Here is a 23,162-nt window from a genome sequence, read left to right on the forward strand (position 1 = left end):
TAATAGTAGTTCTTTTTAGTTTTATACATGTATAAACATAAGTAGTTCTGATTAGGATCTTGCATCTGTAATGTTTTGCCTGTTTAATAATAATTAATTCCTAAAAATCTCTCTGATTTGCCATCACTAGAATTTGCAGGATAAAGTGATTGAAATACATCTCTATAACTTCCTTACATTTAAACTCTTGCCAAAATCCTTGCTCAGCAAGGATTCACCCTACTTTATATCCCTTTTTGAGCAGTAGTTTAAATACAGAGTTCTTTCTGCCCCTCAGACTTGGTGGCAGGGCTTTTTAATAAAAAACCTTGAATTTCCATCCTATTAAACTTTGTAAAATCACCTACCATTTATAAAGTAAACTCAAGAGAGTTATTAAATGTTTCCAAAAAAGAAATAAAATGTGTTTGCCATAGAATAAATTAATTTCATGCCACTTTAACTGGTACAAACATGATGCCAAAAATAACAAGCCATCAGATTTCCTGCTTCCATATGGAGAAGCTCTCTCATAAATTCTATAGGGTGGGATGAAAACCTTTTCTGTGGGAGTCAGGAAGTTATTAAAACCTTAAACCTACTCACCATAGGAAGCTTTCCAAACAGTATTTGATCCTAAAGATGACTGGCATTGCATGAGAGTATAACAAGAGAAACCCCTCTTCACCCTGACAAATCTGGTGGCCATAATTGCAGAAATCAAATATATAGTATGAATAAAGTATTCCTTGGGCACATTTGGCATATTCTGAAAATAAAAATACTCAACATAAAATAAGAAACACTTCAGAAAACTGAAAATTTACTCTAAGTGCCTCAGAGCAATGAAAGGCAACTTGAAGAGATGCAGTAAGAAAACATAGAGGACTGTGTCATTACAAGGTAATCCATTTCAACAACAGCACAAAAGTGGACCTTACCACTCTATGTGCCAACAGAACATCAAGGTATTAGTGGTGATGAGGGGCTTGGTGATGAGGGGTGTGGTGTGGGACAAGGAACAAATCTTCCCCCTATTGTGAAGTGTTTTACTCCTGCTGTGAGATAGAGTCCTTTGAACAGGCAGCACAATCACTGCAGGGGCTGTTTTTTCTACCTGCAGGGTACAGCCAATGCTCTATCAGCAGGGACAAAAACCTACACTCCCCAGAGCGAAGCCCTGCTCTCCCCCTGTGTTTTATCAGGCTTACTTTGATGTCTAGATGAGGCAGAATCCAGTCTTACTAAGGATGTGCGATTGCACTTGCTTCTTGGTCTTTGGTTCATTTGTGGATTTCAAGTGAACTGTACAAAAACCTGCAATTACTATGTGAGGCATTTTAAAACAGAACATGCATTTTCAGGAAATGCTTCACAGATCTTGGCAGTGATATATAGCCATGATATACATAGCTGCATGAGCTAAAAACGCAGATGTAAAATGATATCAAAGCTGTGAAAAAAACTTAGATTGATTTTTTTGATTTGGTTTGGTTTGGTTTGCTTAGCTTAAAACAATAGGCTGAAAGAAATACTTGGTCTTTTCAGGAGTTATAAGATTACTTTGCATACTTTTTATTGAAATCCCACCAAACATTAAGTCCTATAAAATCTTAAATTTAGTTTTGCAGTTTCATTATTATCTCAGGGTTTGGATAACCATCAATGTATTTGGAAGTTCAGATAGCCTAAGGTGAAAGTTAGGTTGCTATTCTTGCTCTAATGGTTCATTAAGGCTATGTTCAAACAGTGGGACCTGCTTCCTGACTCCCCTTAACAATGTCTTGTACAGTTGGTGCTTCCTCATGCTGAGAAAATACCTTGCAACAGACACCACCAGGTGCAGGTAGTCTGTAGGACCAGTCAAGGTGGTTATCCTGGAGAGCAGCCCACACTCTTCAGAGTGAAGTCCTCCTTTCATCATATTGGGAGAGAGAAATTAAAAAAAAAACCCACCAACTATACTGGGGGACAGCGATTAAATAAATTAAATTGTTATATTTGTAGCTCTATCCTGAATGTAGCAGAAGAGGTGTTAGCACAGAACAAATACAGCAAGATAAATCCTGTCATTTTAATGAACCTTTCTACAGAGACAAAATAAGATACGAGATAACTCCTGTTTGTTCATTATGTTAATTAAAAAAGAGCACCTCTGACCTTGTGGAAACAAAGCTGATTAAAGCAAATACAGTAAGTCAACTTGGAGCTGTGAAATACAAATCATACAAAGCACGTAGTGGACATTAAGTCAAAGTTGAACAGTCTTTTTAGAAAAAAGTGAATTTGGCTTTGGGCTTGCCTGTGACTTTTCCTGACTCTTATGTATTAAGTACATATGGGGTATGGAAACTCAAGAAGTGGGAATTTACTGAACAAGCACAAAAAGAAAATCTCTGCTTAATTAAAGTAAGCAGAGTAGAAAACCTTGCTCCACAAAAAAAGTATTTTAACTGGTTTGTTCTCTTTGCAGGTATTTTTTTCCTTAAACTATTATGAAAAAAATTCTACTTGAATGGGAATGGAGAAAGCAAGTTTTATTTAAATTATCTGAGCAGTGCCATTGATAGTAAAAGGGTTTTAAAATCATGGGGATTTAGGGTTAACAGGAAAATAAACTTAGTAGGCCCTGGAAAAATAAATACCTTAAGCACATGAAGAACTAGTACTTGCTAGAACTGCACCTGTGTAACTAGTACATGATAAATTATATAATTTTTAGATGTGATGATTGTTTAGTAATTAAATATAATTACTGTTTAATCATAAGAATAATCATGAGAAACTGTGGTCAGGGACCTAAGAAAGATCACGAGAAACTCATGTCAATGTATACAATATAACAATATAAATTTAATAATTAATGTGTAAGTTATGTAATGATAGAATATAAAATACATTCAGCTCAAAAGCCATGTCAGAGTCAGATTTGGGTTTGTACCCCGACTCCCAGAGCTCTTAATAAAAGCATATAATCATATCCCGTGATTATGTGTGTTTCTGAACGCTAACACCATCTTTAGGGAAACCAATTTTTTTTTCTGCAGAATTTTGCCAGCTCCATAGCATTATGAATTTCTGGAAATTTTTTTTTTTTTACTTCACTTTCATATTACTTCTGAAGATGAAAGGGCTTTCCTTGGAAGGAAATTAAAGATATCCACTTTCAGAATCCTGGGCATAGAAGGAGATCTCAGAGATATTACATCCAGTGCCATGATGTTTTTCCATTAGTTATTCCTTCTTTAACTCAGGTTTCATAATTTTAAGTTTATTAAGGAAAAACAACAAAATCTACCAAAAAAACCACCAAAACCAAAGAAACTCCATGATAAACCAAACCAAACCAAAAAAAACACAAACAAACAAAATAACAAACAAAACCACCAAAACAAATAAGCAATCAAACAAACTCAAACCCCCAAAAACACAAAACCAAAAAAAAAAAAAGCAAATCTCCCCCCCCAGTCCCCCATCTTCACATAGGCAGTAACTGAATATGTAATTATTAATATCCCTGCCTTTAGTGATTATCACACCTAGATCTCCAGTGTAGTAAGATGGCTGGAAAAAGAGAAGTTTAACTCTGACTCTGAATCTAGAAATTTCAAGGAAGAAAAGCAACCTGTTCTCTTGGCATTGTTCTATGCCAGTCTAGTGTAGTCAACACAGTAGGCTGGCATAGAAGCAGAACCTCAAAAGCATTTCAAGATAAGGAGATAAGTCTTGGTATAATGGATTGTTGAGCTAACATGGAAGTAACACATTTCTTAAGACTTCATCTTTAAGATTGTATTCTAGTACTTATATTTAATTTCGAATTTCTTAAAAATATTTCTAAAATAATGATGACGAATTGCTCATGGGAAAATGAAGATTAGTTTCACCTCTCCTTTTTGCATAAAACGTAGAAGGAGTTATTCAAAGGTTGATTATTTTTAAGCATAAGTTAATTAATTTGTTGGCTCATGATAAAATTATTCCTATATTTTCATTGCCACATCAATGCTGTTTTGACTTGAGGATATTTGCCTTTTACATGTACAAATATATGTAACTGCATCTCCCAGCACACAGAATTGATACCATTTAAATATGGTATTTTAACCATGTTAAAATATTCAAGAATATTTCTGACAAAAAATTTCCATTAAAATAAGAAACTTTTTGAAAGTGAATGTTGATTGCATATGTACATAAATTCCAGAAGCAGTCTGAGAAAAATGTAGGGTTTTGATTTATTTGACCTTCCTGATGCAACACTTGAAAGGCTCAGTCAGTTGATGAAGATGGAAAAATCTTTTCCATACTGTTCAAGTTAAAGAAGTGTCATACACTGTCACAACTTTTCCTCTGTAAGGAAAATGAATGAAAGTTGAAAATATCAATGGGACATGAGAGATAATTTTATTTTGTTTTGATTTGGTTTTATTCCCCCACCTCCATCCAAAGAAAGCGCCCAAAACTGAAAAACTGTCAAACAAAAAAACAAAACCCACACCGAACTGAAAACCCATTTTAAAATACGTTTGAAATATAGAGATTCCAAATAAATTTTATCTTCAGGTCCAGAGAGCAGCCATAGACATATTATGTACTTATTAAAAATGGAGGACCAGCATATTTTTGTATAGGACATTTTATATAACCAAATCCTCTAAACCTCTGTTGCATTCTAGACTGTTGATATACCTGACATAAATATCAATATCAATATCAATATCAATATCAATATCAATATCAATATCAATATCAATATCAATGATATAAATATAAATAATATAAATAATATAAATATATAAATGTATAAACCCTATTTCTAGGTTTATCATAAGCAATTTGTTTTTTGAACTGAATATTGTTTTGTGACATATAATGGTCATTGCTGGTTTTCTGTAGTATTCACTGTAGATCTGAGAAAAATCCAGAATGTAGTGAATTTTGTAAAAAAGTATTTTCTTAGGGAGATAAAGATTTTTAAATAATTTGGGCAAAATAAAAGCAGACCATATCAAACACTGAGCTATATAATTTGAACATTTCTAAATAAAGTGTTTAACATTTTGGAAATGCTGATATATTTCCTCTTGAAATTTTAAAGTGGAGCTTTTGATTTTATAATTTCATTACATTTCATTACTTGTAAAGTAACATAAAGAAGATAATGTTGAAAACTTGGAATGCCATTTAGATTAAAAGGAACACTACGATTATTTGAAACAACATATACTACTTTGCAGTTTAAACCCAGACATCAGATAGATTAAGTTTTCCATATACTCAGTCCATTTCTTCCCTGTTCCTTATATTTGAATAAGAAAATATTAACTACTTTGAAAATCCTTATCATGGACAGACTAATCATCCACTGCACTCCAGAAACAAATAAAACAATTAAAGCAATACCACTGATTGTGAGAAAGATAGAAAATAGTAGGAACAATCAAAGTAAAGAACTGTGTTCATGATTTGAGATGCTTTTGTTAGATCATGAATAATGTATAAGTTGGAATTCATAAGGATCTGTCATCAAAAGAACTGAAGAAACTTTGTGCAATGACACCAGGAAAGAACTCAGCAATCTCTGTAGTAGAAGAAGTTGACCTGTTATGTTTCTTCTAGTAATCAATTATCAAAAATTTCATTTCTTATCAGATTACAAAAAAAAGTTTTGTCTCTTCTAATAGCAGGAAGGGAAATTCCAGTATAGTGAAGAAAGACCTGCCTATATCAGAAGGTTTTTTGAGTAAGTGTCAATATGGTGATGGTTGGGGCAGGACATGAAGACCCTGAAGAACTTATGTGCCTGGTATGGACAGGCCAGCAAACAGCCAGTGCAGATGACAAGCAAAAACTGCTGGCAAGAGGGGAAAAAATGACTGAATGTTGTGAAACAATGTGCTGAGAATGGAGCACAAAGGCAAAGCCCTGGACTAGTCAAGAAAGTCACAATTTGCACAGCAATAGAAAGCAAAACAGCTGCATAAATTCACAGGAAGACTATATGACTATATGTGAGAGCAGCATACTGCAAATAATAAACAAAATTTGTAACTCAAAAAGGAAAAAAAAAACCCAAATAGTAATTTCAGTAATTTTCTTGTAACATTTTGAAACCCTGAGAGAGAAGAATTTCCTGCATGTGATGTTCATGGGATGCATGACAGAAAATTGCCAGAAGAAAAAGATATTTGCCCTTAAAAATTAATACTTCTAATAAAAAGTAAAGTTTATTTGAATCCAATTTCGAAAAATATTGAGTTACCATATTAAAAAATTCTCCCGTGTGGAATTTGCATCCTGCTCTCCATTAGTGGTATGTCATGCAGCTGAGAGTCTATGTCTCTTTTATTTTTATTTTATATATGTCACTGTTATTTGGCTTATTTAATTCAGGGGCGTGGACAGCTATGCGCAGATGGAATACTTGAGATGTTTGTTCTGGGGTTTGGAGGGAACATGGTTGGTTCTGCTGGGTTTTGACTAAAGTTTTCAAAGAAGCAGAAGAAAGGAGAAATCCAATCACTAGAAATTTTTTGATATGTTTATTGGATGTTTTGATACTTCAAAATTTGCATGTAGCTACAGTCATATTATTAAATGTAAGGTTTACTGCTGGATTTAGGTATTCCCATTGGGCTTGGATAATATTTTTTTTTCTTCACTCTACATTCAGATTGCTCAAGATTTCACTTTTTTAATAAAAAATAACTTTTTTATTTTTTAATAAAAGAAAAAACAATGTCCTTATTTTTTGTGAGAGTAAATGAATGTGAATTTAATGTAAAGCCAGGCAGAAATTTGCAGATGGATTTATTCACTGAAGTGGGAGCTGCCTTATTCTTTGGAGAGTCAGTTGTGAAGCTGGATGATGATTTTTTGAACATTCTACTCTACTTCCTGTATATAAAGGAACAAAATTACAGAGGAAAGAACAGCACTCAGAAAAGCAGTGAATGTCAGAAAAAAACAATAGAAGACAGAGAAAGAGGCACGAAACAAACTGCTGTATTGAATCACAGAACATGCTGAGTTGAATGAAAAAACACACAAAAAAAGTTGAATCCAACTTCTGGCCCTTCACAGCACCCCCCAAGAGTCACATCATGTGCCTGAGAGATTCCAAACACTTCTTGAACTTGGTCAGGCTTGGTGCTGTGACCACTGCCCTGGGGAGCCTGCTCAAGTGCCCAAACAACCTCTGGGTGAAAACTCTTTTCTAGTATCCAACATAAACCTCCCCCTGACACAGGTTCTTCCTTGGGTCCTGTCACTGGCCGCCACAGAGAAGAGATCAGTGTCTGCCCCTCCTCTTCCCCTCACAGGGAGGTTGCAGACTGTGATGAGGTCTCCCCTCAGTCTCCTCTTCTCCAGGCTGAACAGGACAAGTGACCTCAAGCACTCCTCATACAGCTTCCCCTCCAGAGCCTGCACCATCTTCATGTCCCTCCTTTGGTCACTCTCTAATATCTCAACGCTTTTATTGTGGAATCTAAAACTGTCCCCCAGCACTTGAGGTGAGGCCACCCCACTGCAGAGGAGAGCAGGATTGATGCCATCCTGGACATGATTGGCCCTCCAGGATGCCAGGGCACTGTGAATCTACTCAGGAGAAAGTTATGCAATGTTGAACATATACAGAAGCAAATTTCTGTAACTCTACATAGTAAAAAGCCCTTTCCACAAAATATGTTTGATGTCCTGGGTAGTTGAAGGAGGGTAGTTGAAGCAAATTGAAGGAAATTTAGAAAACTCCAGGAGGCACCTTCAGCTATCCTGACTTGAGTGAATTTGTTCTTATGTCTTTAGTACTATGTTAAGAAGTCAGAGCCTTGGTCAAACAATTGAAAATGCTATTTTCATCTTTACTGCCACTTTCCTAGATGTAGTGCTGGAAATTCTCTCCCACTACGTCCTTTGAAACCTGCCCTTTTAGAGAAGCCAGTGACGCCTAGCTGCTATCCACTGTGGCTTTGAGTTTCTTTGCTTTGAGAGCACAGCAGAGGCAAAGAATCATTGTACATCATTCTAGTCTGTTTTAGTAGACAGTCAAGGTTTTGTATTTTAAAGGTAAATCAGATAGAATGAATTGTGAGTCACTGCAGAAATTTACTCTAGGTGCTGAGTACATGTTCTATGTTAGGATTTGTACGGACAATGGCAAGTGATATTTCAGTTCTGTTTTGCTAAAACCAACTATTTTAATATACATCAGTATATATGCTACCTCTACAGGTAAAAGAAGCTAAAGGAGGGGCTTTGTCTCTGTCTTTGTGATCTGTACTTGGTGACCAGCAGTGGAAGTTCTGTCATATACTGAGAGTGACAGTAAGTGAATTCTCTCTTAGTAGCAGAAAAGAAGGAAAAAAAAAAAATCTCTCTACTCAGAATGCCAGAATGCTCTTACCCAACTTCTCCTGCTACATTGTAGTTCCCCTCTCCTCCTCTCCCCTCTTTACCCTAATTTATCACCTGCATCTGGTTAATTCTTGAACTATAACTCACCTGGTCAATTTCCTTTCTGGAGCATTGATTTCATGGAACAATTAAGAGTAGTTTTGCAAATCAACTAGTAGAAGGAATTCTGTGCCTAAACCACACAGAGAAAGATTTGGAAAAGATCTAGGACATCTAGGAAAGATTTCTGGCTAAAAACTGGCACACTGGCTTAGAGGTTGGTTATGACATAAGAGCAGAGAGGACAAGGATGATATTCTAAAGACCATAATGACATTGTGAAAAAACCTGAAGTACAAAAGGACAACATATGTTCCTTTATTAGAAATCAGCACTCTCCCTTCTCAAAGGTTTAAACGCAAGTGAACACTACACCACCAGAACAATTTAATATACAGAAAGAACACAGTTTAAATATTTGTGCAGTTTAATTTTATATATTTGAAAGATCTTGGAAATATTAATTTATATTTAGCTTAGTCTTTTATTGATGCTTTGTTTGCTTTCATATGTCAGAGTTTTACATTCTCTGAAGTCAATGGACCCAATCCTAAGCTAATGCTGCAATTCTCATTTAACCAGTGGGATCTGATTAGAGTCAAATGGGATCATAATGCAAATTTCTGATAGCAGAATATGGGCTTTAATTATCTCAAGAATGTTAATTTTTATCTCATGTAACTCCTATTCCCACCCCCACTCCCTATTCCCTGAGGTGTGTTTTAGTTCACTTAGAAGTATTTCGTCATCTTCTTCTAACTCAGAAGCAGCTCTCCTAGTTCAGGAGTGAAGCTTCTAGTAATTGTTCAGATTGTTCCCTGAAAAGGAGATGTTAAACTTTTGCAGACTGATGTAGTACTTTACCCCAAACAGGAGTTCTAAGAGAACCAAGATATAGAGGAAAAAAAACCAAAAACCCAAAACCAAAAAACAAAACCAAACCAAACCAAAACAAACAAACAAACAAACCCACATAAAAAAAAACAACAAAAAAAACCAAACACCACCAAACCTGGAGCACAATAAATTGAAGGGAAATTCCTGTAATTATTTGCCAGCTGGCCATCTTCAGCACAGCTTTTTAACTAGACAGACACCATTTGTGGCCATGTGTTCATAGCCAGCAATCCTCACAGTGCAGTTTTCTGTGCTGGCAGGGGTAAGCAGGAAGAAAACATGCCAGGAAAATAGTTTCTGGATTATGGGGAAAGAGAAATTTGGCATCCCCTGGTAACTAATACCCATCTTTATAAAGAAGGTGGTTCTTATGTGGGAATTCACATATGAGACAAATGTTAAAAGACATAACTAGGGCATGATTCTAGTTTACACTCTCATTAATGTCAGGAGAGAAGTTACCTACTGATTCACAGAAGCATCTTCCCATCTGTGGAGGAGTAGAGCCCTTTGTCAGGAACTTCCCTAATTTTTCTCTCACATCACTTCTGTGCAGTTGAGAGCTTGCTGGAGGCATACCTGTTACTAGCTGATAAAGACATTTCAGCTTGGGGTGGCTGCTGACAGAATGTGTAAAACTTATCCTGTATAGTGAAGCGGAATGTAAGGCTTGTCACCAAAGGATTAGTGGGAGTGCATTTTTCAGTGTTTGATTTTTTTTGTCATTGTTTTTTCTTGTCTCAGAGTTCAAGAGGAGTCTCACATATTATACTGGTGTGTCCAGCACTTGGAGGGACTCGTTGACATCTAACATTATAAGGGACCCTGGTGGTGATGTAAGGTGGCCACTAAGTCTCTGGGCACTGTGATGAACATGGCTCAAACTGGTGAGTGGGTCACTGCATAAATTTGTAGTCTTTGCCAGACATGTGAATGTGATGTAGAAGTCCTCAGGGTAGAAATGCTGGCATCAGTCCACTTGGAAAGACTCTTTAAATAAAAGCAGCACGTAAGAGAAACAGAAGGTTATTCTACTTCCTTTGTAATTGGTATGGGCTCAGGGCTGTCGTATCTACAGTGCAGTGAGTGATTGAAAAGCTGTTTGAGGGAAAATAACCGAAGTCCATAATGCAACATTGTTAAATAGTTATGAAACACATCTCAGACTTAACCACAGAAATAATCTATTCCATTTATAATGTAACTTTATGCAAAGCTATTCTCTTCCATGCTTTCAATTGGTTTGCTTTATCTTCTGCATACCCTTATATGTATCACAAATGTACTGCAGCTTTTTTGCCTGCCCATCATTTTATGTCAAAAAAATACTGTAAAAAGAAGTTGCCTTTAGTGATCACCTCAGTTACACAGTGCAAGATGTAGAGAAAAAAAAGCTGAAAGATAAAAACAAGTATTTAAAATAAAATCAAAGAGTATAAAGTATGTATGCATCATGAGAGAAATGTGCTGTTGAATGATGAAAAAAGGATATATGAATTATAGGTATAATTACATTTTTTACATGCATTTTATTAGAATGTTGTGAATTAAATTATACATAGCTAGATGAAATAAATCAGTTATGGAAAAATTAGTCAAAATAAGCACTCATTAAGCAGCAATGGTTACTGTGGTAGTTCCAGGCAAGAAAGGAATGCTTGTATAATTAAATCTCCTTGAGGAAATATGGGAGAAAGAAGTTTTCTAAAAGGACCCCATTAGATAAAGGTCTAAGACTGAACAGTTGGTCTTCTGAGTCCTGGAGAAAAAGTGACCAAATGTAGACAGCAAAGCACCTCTGAGTATCAAGGGTGCTAAGAAACCAACCCAAGTAAACTGCACCAGAGATTTCAAATTCGTTATAATCCTGATGGAGACAAAAAAAAATGAAAAGTCCTAGAGAGTATCTAAGTTACTGTAGTTCCTACATTTATTTGATAGAAAAAATTTCAAGGCTCTTCAACATGCAGACAGTTGACTATTCACCCACTCTTAAAAGCAGTGGTTTTGCTATATCGTGAATCTCACTGGTTTTGCATGTGGAAATTCTGTCAGGAAAAGGTTGTGATACCCATGTATTTGAAAAACAATACAAAAGTAAAAAGATGTTCAGAAATTCATGTTTATGTGTGCTAATGTATATATATAATAATATGATTTCTCCATGGAAATTAAGGTTATGCAATAAATGAAGATCTTATTTGTAGAGCTCTGAATCAGCCTCTTAATTCAGAAAGCAAATCTTCTTAATCTTTCAATCTCAGTTGTGCTGAGATGATAAATGTTTATATAGCAAGTACAAAGTAGGCATCTCAAGTGGAACTGCCTACAGAACTCAAAAAGACTAAATAAGATCAAGTATTAATGAATTAAAAAAATTTTCCTTCATGCTCTGGTATTTCTTAATATTATATTTTTTCCCCTGAATGTATATTGATGAGATGTGTTGGCAAATGGAATCAACAACAGTTTTCTTTTTTCAGGGAGAAACTCAGTTCCGAGAAGCATATAAAATACACTAGACTCAGAACAATCATTCTCTCTTGTGTCAAAATAGCATTTTGATTACTAGAGAGTATGGGATCTTTAGCAGCAAAGAGAACAAATCCTGCACAAAGAACCAATAGTGACAAATAATTTCATTTTTGTCAAATTGAGTAGATATCTACGCAATGTAGCACTCAAAAGAGACAGTGAAGATGAAGGAATCCATGTACACATTTCTCTTTCCTGTAATTTTGACCAGTTGCTTGAAGAACTTTAAAACTCTACTTTAAATGTAGATTCTGTGCCACCAAGTATTAGGCATCTTTCCAGCTGAATTGCGCTTTCAATGGTAATGAATGGAAAAAGAAAACTTCCTCATCTGTAAATCAGCTTCAAGAAATTTAGGAATAGAAAAATATGTATGTGAGTAATGTGTAAAAACTAGGTTTCACCTGCTTACTAATACTTTGAAAAAGACTCACATTTTAGAAAATTTATAACAGATTCAAAATGTGCTGTCAAATTTTCTTCTAGTAAGAGCAGAATACTGTGACAGACAGCAGAACAGTAGGCAAATTTTTGCAAAATTATTCTGATTTTGTAGAATGATGTAATAGAGCTTGTTGGCATCTTCTCTCAAAACCATTTATTGATGCTTCCCTTCCTCTGAAATATGATACCTATCAGTATAAATTTTATATTCCTTGTAGTGATGGAGGCAGCTATGCAATGTAAAAGCAAAACTAAAGAAATCAGTCTTTAGGCAACAAGAGATTTACAGGAGACAAAATGTAAACGATGCATGATATTTCTTTGGTAAGAAATGGAATTAAAATATTCTCAAATGAACTTGTTAATTACCATTGGGTAAAAAGGTTGGGAATAATGTAACTTCTCAGAAAAAAATATCCTGTCTCTAGCTTATCTCAAGATGAGAATCCCAATTCTACAAGTCTCTGGTTTTTAATTAATTGTGTTCTCTTCTCTAATGTGTTAGAAAAAAAACAGCACTGGAGAAATGGAGAGAACTTGAATGTAATATGAATAAAGTGGCTATCTAAGCCTTTGAGGAAGAAAACATAGTTTACACCTAACCAAACTGGAGCTAGACTGACAAAAATGGATCAGGAGGGGCTTGCTTCCTGGTTTTGCTCTGTCTCACAAACTGGCCTCTGCTCTGAGACCAGTTCCTTTCCTTCTGACTATGATGACTCCTTGAAGCTGGTGTTCCACTCATGTGAAAAGGATGAGCACCTCTTTATCACGTGAGGAGCTGATTCTGGCACTGGTGGTTGGTGACAAATACTGTATGCTGCACTGGCTTATAAAGAAAACATGCTCACCAAGGGTGTACAGCCTGAAGAGAATCATAAATGCAGAAATATAATGAAGATTCCAATCTCAGGAGAAGTAATATTAAAAAATTAAAATTGTGAAGTCAGCAGGAAGTAGACATCAATTTTACAGTCTATGTGGAAATAATTACTTGAAATTGATTTTTTGGCAGACATAGGTTCCTATAAAATTCATAAACTTGTATCCATGTATTATCTGCAGTTTCAGACCTTTGCTAACATGCATTCAGTGTTTGGACTCTTTCCTTCATCAGCTATTAAAGAACTTTCAAACTACATCTCTCAAGGATCTGAGAAATCAATTGAATGTGCAGATGAATCTAAGTTTTCCTATTACATGTAAAATTAAATAAATGTTAAATTAAATAGAGAGGGATTTTCATAAAACACCCTGAATAGTAGTCCAAGTCTGAATAAAAAATATCACCTCAGATCTAAACAAAAAAATTGATTTGGAGTTGAAGTAATAGCTAGAATTTTTATCCTGTACATAAGTTCAAATTAAATTAAGAGGTTTCTAGTAAAGTTCAGAGGAAAAATAAAAATTTGTATAGTGCAAGTTGGATATATTAACTATTATTGTATAAATGAATTTTATTGTTACCAGTTATGTTAATATATTCTTTTTATCTTAAGATATTATTTCTTCTCTCTGCCTTACATTTTATTTACTGGCTTTCTTAATGTATTGAACTTTGAAGAACTTTTGTAAGTCTAGATCAATGTTTGTAAAACTTCTGTTATTCCTACTTTTCCTCATTTCTTTTAATTTGAGAAATTGTTGTGAGTCCTTTTACTTAAGGATAATGATCATCATTTGTTACTTGGAAATTCCACATAGATTTGCATCAGAAAGATCTTTCCAACTCAAGCCCAAAGAATATTCTGCTCTAGAAATACATCTCCAACATTGGATTTACATCTCATACTTTTGAGTCAGCTGTTGTATTCAACCACACATGTATTTTTAGATATTCTGAAAGTATGTGACACAGTCATATTTATATTTTTGAAGAATGCTGAAAACACCTCTAAAATTTTCAGATTAATTATTCTTCTATTAGAATTCACAACATTTCTATGTAACAATTTGAATACTATCTTTCATGTCCTATTAGATTTGAGTTTGGGACCATATACTATTCTTTGCTAAGCTTGAGAAGTGCTATTTAATATTTTTGGTATGTTCTGATTTACAGATGTATCCATTTAGGGTAGTAGGTAATGGGCAATAAGAATTGACTGTACAATATAATATATCATTAAGAAAATAATCTAGGGTCACATAGTCCTTTAAAAAACATTATATGAATGTAATAATATGATGAATAGAATTAATATTGTGAAGACCAGCCAATACAAAATCCTTACAACTGCTATATTAAATATTTTATTACTTCTTTATGTCAATGTAAGAATGGAAAATATTAATTAATTTAAGAAAATGTCTGTTATTCCTATATGAATATAATGAATAATTTTCATAACAGAAAATATAGTTAAGAATGGAATGGATTACCTGATAAGTCAAATGTGGCCCAAAATTTTCTAAAATAAATGTCGCAAGTGTTTATTTGTCCACATTGAGGTATGGGGAAGTGGACTTGAGCTTGGATCTACCTCCTTTATGTTTAGACATGTAACTGAGTTGTATAAATTTGCAGTATAATTACCATTCCTCCTTTCTAATGTTACTTGAAAATATTAGACTCATCTAAAAAGCCAGAAGAATTCTGAGTAGCCTGAACTCTGCAAAGGAAAAGGGACTATCAGTCTCCTTAATGCAGATATTTCAGCCATGTGCACAAGCACAGATTGGAGGGAATCTGGATCCTTAATTATGGAACAATCTGTAAAATCCCCCACAAATTTTCTTTTCCTATATTAGCAGATTGTCAGCTTCAATAACTAGAGGTGAAAATATGCAATTGAATTTAGGAAATTTAGGTCCTTGACAAATGCCAGTTTGACCACATGCCACTGAGGAGTGGAAGAGAAAATTTCACTTCCATAGGAAAAGAAAAGGACATACTAGAAGATGTTCAAATTATAAAATAAATGAATGTACAGAATTTTTTTACTAAAATGGAAAGAATGCAGATGAAAAGCAATATAATAATGAAAAATACAATATTTTTTTATATGGATAATATTTATTTAGCAGCATATTAAGTTACATGTGGCCATTCTTCTTTCAGCAATATTTCAACCTTAATTAACAAAAAGTTATTATTTGTTATCTTGTAAGAACACATGTTTTTACTGGTTCAATCATTGAAATTATAAGAATGTAAATTAGAGGAAGGGAAATGTTGAGAGATCACACTAGATCAAATAACCAAATACCCTGAGATTTGAAAAACCTTGTTCTCTCATCTGTGCAGTCCACCAATCTTGATAACCTCATGTAAAAAGCAGTAGCAAAACAATTTCTGTTTGCAGAAATGCAACTTTTATTTCTAGATTACTGTCTATAAATGAAATGTAGTTGTCATTAATTGCAGACCTACAGATTTGAAAATACCAGGATACTGAGATAAAAAGTGAGAATTCACTTAGAGATAATAAAATGAGAATTCACTTACTTTTACTTTCAATGATAGGCAAACATTTTCAAATGTAAATTGAAATGCCTGTCTTCCTTATTTTTTACCAGTTAAAAAATACCCTCAGTTGTAAGAACTCTGTGTATTTTTTCCTGTTAAACTAAGTTTTACTTGCAATGCATAAATAAAATAAAAGATGTGCAAGAAGTGACTATACAGAGATCTGGTAGACTTAATATAAAATCTCATAAACAAGTCAATTTATAGAATACTAACAGCATAATAGTTGAAACTATCCAAACATATATGTGCACATCCACTGGCTCTGCCATTGAACTGAATTATTTTAATGCATTAAAAATAGACCCAAAGAAAACACATTCTGTAGTCTAAAACACAGCTTTTTGCCTCATTTGAGGAATAAATGACACACATTTTGAGAGGTTGTTTTGAACTATTATGTAATACATATTCATTATGGGGTCATTTTCCTGGTTATAAATTGATGCTACCTTGCCATATCTCATTTATTCTAAAACTGACATCTTATCTTTCTCAGTTGTCCTTGTAAATGAATAGGTAGCAGTGCATTATAGAAAATGACTAATGCATGTGTAAGAGAAATAATAGTCCTTTCATTGTTGTTGCTGTTGTTGTATGTTGAACAAGAGATGATTTTTTAATATGGAAGCACTTCTGTTTCAAAATAATTACCATAGGATTACAGAAAGCTTCTCTTATCAGAGCTATATTGGGATACAGCTAGGATGTTTTTCCAATTGAACAATCCCAATATAGCATCATTTACAGAAAAGCTTTTTCAAAAGAGAAGTCTAAGTAATAGACAGCTACCCCAAATTAGCCAATAGCTAGCACAAGAGGTGAGGGAAATGGGAAAGTTAGGATCTGTTTATATTGTCTTGTGCTGGAAAATGCCACGGTCCAGGCCCAGCCCGGTGGGTTCAGTTCAGAGCAGGTTTAAACGGGTCAAAGAAAAGGAAAAAACACAGTCCAGGGAACTCCTTTGCCTCAGCGAGCTAAAACTAACTAAAAGCAAATGAAAGCTCTCTCCCGCCATCTGTCTGTACTGCAGACAACACAGTCCAGGAGCAGGAATGTGGAGGAGGGAGTGTCCTTTCTGACAACAAATTCCAGAATTTTTCTCTCCCCTCCTCACTCTCAGAATCAGGCTTAAACTTATTTCTTGGCTAAACAGACAACTGGGGATACAAGCATCATATATTCAACCCAGGACACATGTGCAACTCATTTGCCAGTAGTTACATAATTATTACTTTCTTCTGTTAAAATTGCAACTTTTTAGTCTGGTAATATCTGTTTAGTCATATTTTAAAAAATAATAGGTCCAAAAGAAAAAACAAAAATCCAAAAAGACCAAACTATCAACAAAAACATTCAATCCCCTAACCCATCAAAAAACCTGCAACCCAACCAACCATCCAAATAAAAAAAAAACCCAAAAACAAACAAACAAACAAACAAAAATTTAAATCTTGTCATGTTCATGGGGGTAAGGTAACTACCAGAGATTATATATTCACAAAATAATGTCTCTGGAATACATTGCTCCTAGAGAATTAGCAATCTATATAATCTATTATCGTCCACAAGAGCCTTTCTTGCAAAGACTTTTGCATCACCTGTAAGTTTTATAGGGCTTTATTTCCTAGTCAGGTAGAAACAACCAGGAAATCTAATTGAGTCCTCTTTTAATGCATTAAATATTGCTGGGTGAGGTTCTCAGCTAGATCACACAAATTGTGTCAGAGTTCATAAATACAGCAAAAACATTATTTTTATTAGCTGCCACTCCAGATTTTTCAAAAAGTGCAATAACAAGTGGAAAACAGAATCAAGGGAAAGAGGCTGCTGAGAGGAATTTGGGTTCCTAAGTAGGGGCCAGACAAACAGGCCAGTGTGTGCAGAGTTATGATGGAACAGCACACAGGTGCTGTCATAGGAGATGGCTTACCAAAGTCCAAGAGGTCAGTGTGCAAGGATTTGCACACTTGTAATGTGGGACAAACTTTATTTGTGTTCTGCAAATATCTAATGAGCAAATTTTTACTTTTCCTCATTGCCACATCATTCAGTGGGTGCTACACCTTACTCAGACCAAAATGGAAAAACCTGTATTGATGTCTCACTGTGAATAGGAACACCCTCAAAATTATGGTTTCCAATACAGTTTATGAGGTGGTTCTACATGCATACATATGACTGTATGCACTATATTAATATAGTTATATTAATGATCCAGACTCTGCTACCAGAACAGGTTTTTTTTTATTGCTCTTGTCTAGAGGAAATGGCTGCTCAAGAAACCATCCTTCATGTCTAACAAATGGTGTGTGCTTAAGTTTAAGCATAAAATAATAGTCCTTGAGCACTTATGTGTTTGGTTGCATGAAGATGAAGAAGCAGAGCTTATCCTTTTTTTAGATGATATGAAACACCATTCTGCAAGGACATGGAGTCCAGAAATACCTCAGACAAGGAATTAATATTTCACTACATTTTAAGTCCATGTATAATTGGCAATGGGAAAAAAGTTCTTGAAAAGCAGTCCTTAGTCACAGTCAAGTATGTAGAATATGAGTTTTTAGGAGTAGCTCAGGGACTACTTTGGGGAGTAGCTTTGTGGACACATTCAGCAGAGTCCCATCTGTTGGGAGGTGAATTAAATATTATTAAATAATAATAATATGTGATTAAATAATCACATATTCACTTTTATTAAAAATGTAATGTCTTTTTGTCTTAAAGTTTTTCTTAGTTGTCTAGATTATTGTAGAGCTTAATTGGTGTGGGACACAAGCAAATGTTTTGGAGGGTCATTCATGATGGTTATTGGAAGAGCATTTTTGTGTTGGAACCAGTGTGGGGTTTAACTTTGGCCTGTTGACAGACACGCGCCAAGCTGATCTCTAAATCATCCTCTTCAGCATAGCAGGAAGAGGAAATATGGGCAGTCTGGTGCGACAAAATAAGGACAGAAAGCTTACTCACCAGTTACTCTCAGGGACAAAACAGACAAAAATTGGGCAAGATTTTATTAATTTATTTCCAATTAACAACAGAGTAGGATAGTAAAACATAAATACAAAAGTAACAACACCTTTCTGCTGCTTCTCCCTTTTTCCCATGTACAGCTTTACTCCTGATCTTTCTACCTCTTTCCCTACAAGAAGTGCAGAGGAATGGGGAATGAAGGTTGTGAGCAGTCATTATCTCTGCCACCCCTCCTCCTAACATGCTTTCTGACTTCCAGCATGGGGTGCCTTTCACCAGATACAGACCTTCACCTACTGCTCCAGTGTAGGTCCTCTCTGCGGGCTGAAGCTCTTAAGAATTGTTGCAGCGTGGGTGTTTCCCATGGCATACAGACCTCCTGGAACAGACTACTCCAGAATGGCTCTTCTGTGGGGCAACAGCTCCTACAGGGCCTCCATTCCAGGTTCCACAGCCCTTTATAGGAGCCTATTCTGCCATGGGATCCCCATGGGCTGCAGCTTCCTTTAAGATATATTCACCTACTTTGGTGTGGGGTCCTTCACTGGCTGCAGCAAGGCTGTGTGGTGATATGGCCCTGGATGAAGGTCAAGTGTTCAGCTATCTCTTGTTCCTCTTCATTCCTCAGAAGGACAGGAGGAGAAAACAAGATGGAAAATCCACATGGTGTGAAGATAAATGTAGCTTTATGTGAGGGAAAAGCAATGGTCCCATCCTCTTCCTTTCCCTTGGCTTTTGTTGTTGAGCAGACATAAATGGAATATCCCTTTGGACAGTTTGGGTCAGCTGTCTTGTCCAATCCTCTCCCAAGATCTTTTCCATTCCCAGCCTGCTGGTGAAGGGGAATGTTGGAGGGATTGTGCTGGTGCTCAGCCAAAGCACAGGTGTGTTATCAATGCCTTTCTAGGGCTGCTATGGGATAATAAACTCCACCTCAGCCAGATCCAATGCTCAATATCTGCTCCCAAGTGTTTCTCCATGGACTGCAGGGGGTCAGCCTGCTCCATCATGGTCTTCTTCACAGAATCTCTGCTCTGGCACTTCTTTTCCCTCTTTCTTCTCTGACCTTGATGTCTGTTTCATATTTTTCTCACTTCTCTCTCACAGCTGCTGTAAAGCAATTTTACCCTTTTTAAATACACGATTACAGAGGCACCACCAGCATTACTGGTGGCTCAGCTTTGAGCAGTGTTGGGATTGTCTAAGAGCTGTCTGAAACTGCCTTTGTATGACTTTGGGGCAACTTCCAATGTTTTCTCCCTAGCTAGCTCCTTAAGACTCCTGATAGCAAAACTCTGCTGTAAAAACAACACAATCAGGCAACGTTTTAAAAATTTTTTAAAAACACCAACATTTTTTCAAGAACTTTGTAGAACTATATTAAGAAATGATGGAGTAGGATTCTCTGCAGGATATTTATGCAGAACATGCTCACTTTGGTTCTGAATTTTGTCAGTAAATTAAATGAGTGCAAGAACTAGTATAATATCTATTTAAAACATAAAGTTTAGGTTTTGGAAGTGAATTCCTGCAATAGTTTGTGAGTATACTTCAGACACAGTGTTTATAACAGAACTAAATTTTTATTTATTGTATTTCCTTTAAAAATAATACTATGATTATTCAGGATGATCACATAATGTATATTAACTGATTAGTAATGCAGGCAGTAGTAATGTTTTATATGGCAAATACAGAATGAGCTATATTTTTTTTAACGTTGCACAACTACTATCCATATAACATCTATACAAATTCAAACATTCTTAATTGAAACCTCAAAAAAAGAATGGTTGCCTTCTTATTTTTTGAGTTTTATATTCTGTTACAATTGTCTATCATGTTTAAAATGTTTAATTATAAAAAGAAGAAACAAAGTATTACTTTGGAAGAACATAATCAGCTTGGAAATGTAATGATTTGGAATTACTGTGAGTGCTTCAAAGGATAATAGTCCTTAAATGAGCCTGACTAATCTTTCTTGCCAAACTGTTAAAGATGGAAATCATTGGTTTACATATTCAAATTATTATGAAAGAGATAAAAACTCAGGCCTATTCCCTGATGGAAAACAGTAAGATAAATTCCTTTGGCTGACATCCCATCTTGATCTCAGTGGAGGCTCTGAAAACAAAAGCAATTTTAAAGAACAGGAACAACTTAAAGAATGACAATTCACAGCCTTCTCTTTTGAGAAACAGACCATTTTCATTGTATTCATTTTTATTTATATTAAAATTGAACAACTATGCAAAAAAAAAAAACAACTCCTACAATAGAAGATATTTTTCTTTAAAGCAGCTACTGATTTTTTTCAAGAGTTTTTTTTACATAGTCTAGTAGAGGAAAGTAAATATTTTAGAAACAATAATGTAGGCAAATGAAGAGAGGAAATAAGAATGGAATAAAATACCACAATGCCACTTTTACATTGCAAAGATCATTACACTGAAAAGAAACAGTGAAGCTACTGACTTCATTTGGGTCGGTCTTATGTCTGTTATATAGAATGGGATTTTTTTTTTGCATTTTATTGAATTGTGAGAAATGTTGGTTTGAGTTTGTTTGTAGGTTTTTTTTTTTTTTTTCGTAGTAACCTATATTTAAAATATCATCTGTGCTAATTCTTTCATTAAAATAACAGTCTATTGGAAACTCCCAGCTCTACAGGGCAACTGAGAGGTGTTTTAAAAGATTTTATTCCTTATTAGTCTAATAGAAGAGTGCGATGTAAGAGAAGTAAAACTTGATGCCATTCTATCAGAAGCCAACCTATCTCCTGGTTACAATACCTTATAAATGTCTTTGAGCCTATTAGCTCTTGCTACACAATGCTGTTAATATTTCTGACACCAAGAATATGTTATAACCCAAGTAGTTTTGCTAAAATGCATCTTTCACAGTTCTAATCCTCTAAAATATCTGCTCTTTCTGCAAGGCCATTTTTTGAAAGTTGTTTCTAGTTCAATCTCTCTCTCAACAAGGTCATCTCTATTCCACAGCCTTCCTATGTCAGCACTCCTTATCTACATCTGCTTACAGATGTACAAGACTGTGTGAGCTTTCAGTCCAGTTTGGAGAATCCTTTTCAAATCCATTTCTCACAATAGAAGTTGTATGGAAAGATGCAAAAGATATGCTTAATGGCTCATTTTTTTTTTTTCTTGTTTATTTCTATCTATTACACTACTAGGGAAGATTTACATATATGAGAGGTAGGAAATTATGCTGACCCTTAAAAAGTTTGATTGGAAGAACAAATGAGTTTTTCACACCAACATTACTTGGAAGAGCTAATTTAGCAGTCAGTACCTTAATTATTGACTCCATGAGGGCAAAAGGGAAGGGCTACCAATGTTTTCTACCTGTGTTTCTGTAAGTAGAGTGAAGTCTACTCCTGTCCCCCATAACATTTTTACTTCTAAATTGCAGAAATATGGGTCTGATGGATGAACTGTTAGATTAGTAAGGCATTGGCTGGATGCCCATGTCCAAAGTGGAAACCAGTAATAAGTGGTCTGCACTGGCACCAAAATTATTTCATATCTTTATCAACAACATGGACAGAGTGATTGAGTGCACGCTCAGCAAGTTTGAAGATTACAAATTAGATAGTTGTGGTACAGCTGACATACCAGAGGGAGGGGATGCCAGAGTGACTTGAGGAGTGGGCCTGTGCAAACCTCATGGAGTTGAACAAGACCATGGGCAAGTTGTCAGCACAGGGAGGTGACTGTATTTGTTCAGCAACACTGAAGAAATGAACTTGGGAACGCTAGTATTTGAAAAAATGGACTTGATTCACCAATGTGCATTTGCAGCTCAGGAAGCCAACCATATCCTGGGCTACATCAAAAGAGTGACCAGCATTTTGAGAGAGGTGATTCTCCCACTACATTGTGAAGGTTGGACTAGGTGATCTTGGAAGGTCCCCTCCAACCCAAACTGTTCTATGGCTCTCTCTATGGTACTGTGATTCTCTGATTAATTACTTGCTGTGCATACAAAGTTTTCATCTGTGCTGGCACATGAGATAGAGGGAAAAAACCCAATGAACACATTAATGAAGCATTTAGGTTTATATTCCTCTCTACCTTATCCAGCCTGCTAAACTTAAGCTTAGGAAAGGACAGAAAAGGGCAGACATGCACAAAATACCTTGCTGTGCTTGTTAACACTTCACAGCTCAAATGATTAATAGGAAGTTAATTTCTGTATCTGCATGTGGCTACAGTGACGATCGTGATCCAGGGAGGCCACAACATCATCAGGGAAAACAGAGGAGACAAGTCTCTGTTGTTTAGCAGGGAGTCCATTTATTCCCCCGTGCCGGGGGGAGCAATGGGGCAGAGGCCTGGGAGTCTGAGCAATGCCCAGAGAGCCCAGAGCTGAGAGCAGAGAGGGGAGA

Source organism: Lonchura striata, chromosome Z (genome assembly GCF_050655825.1).
Source record: "Lonchura striata isolate lonStrDom1 chromosome Z, ASM5065582v1, whole genome shotgun sequence".
Classification (NCBI taxonomy): domain Eukaryota; kingdom Metazoa; phylum Chordata; class Aves; order Passeriformes; family Estrildidae; genus Lonchura; species Lonchura striata.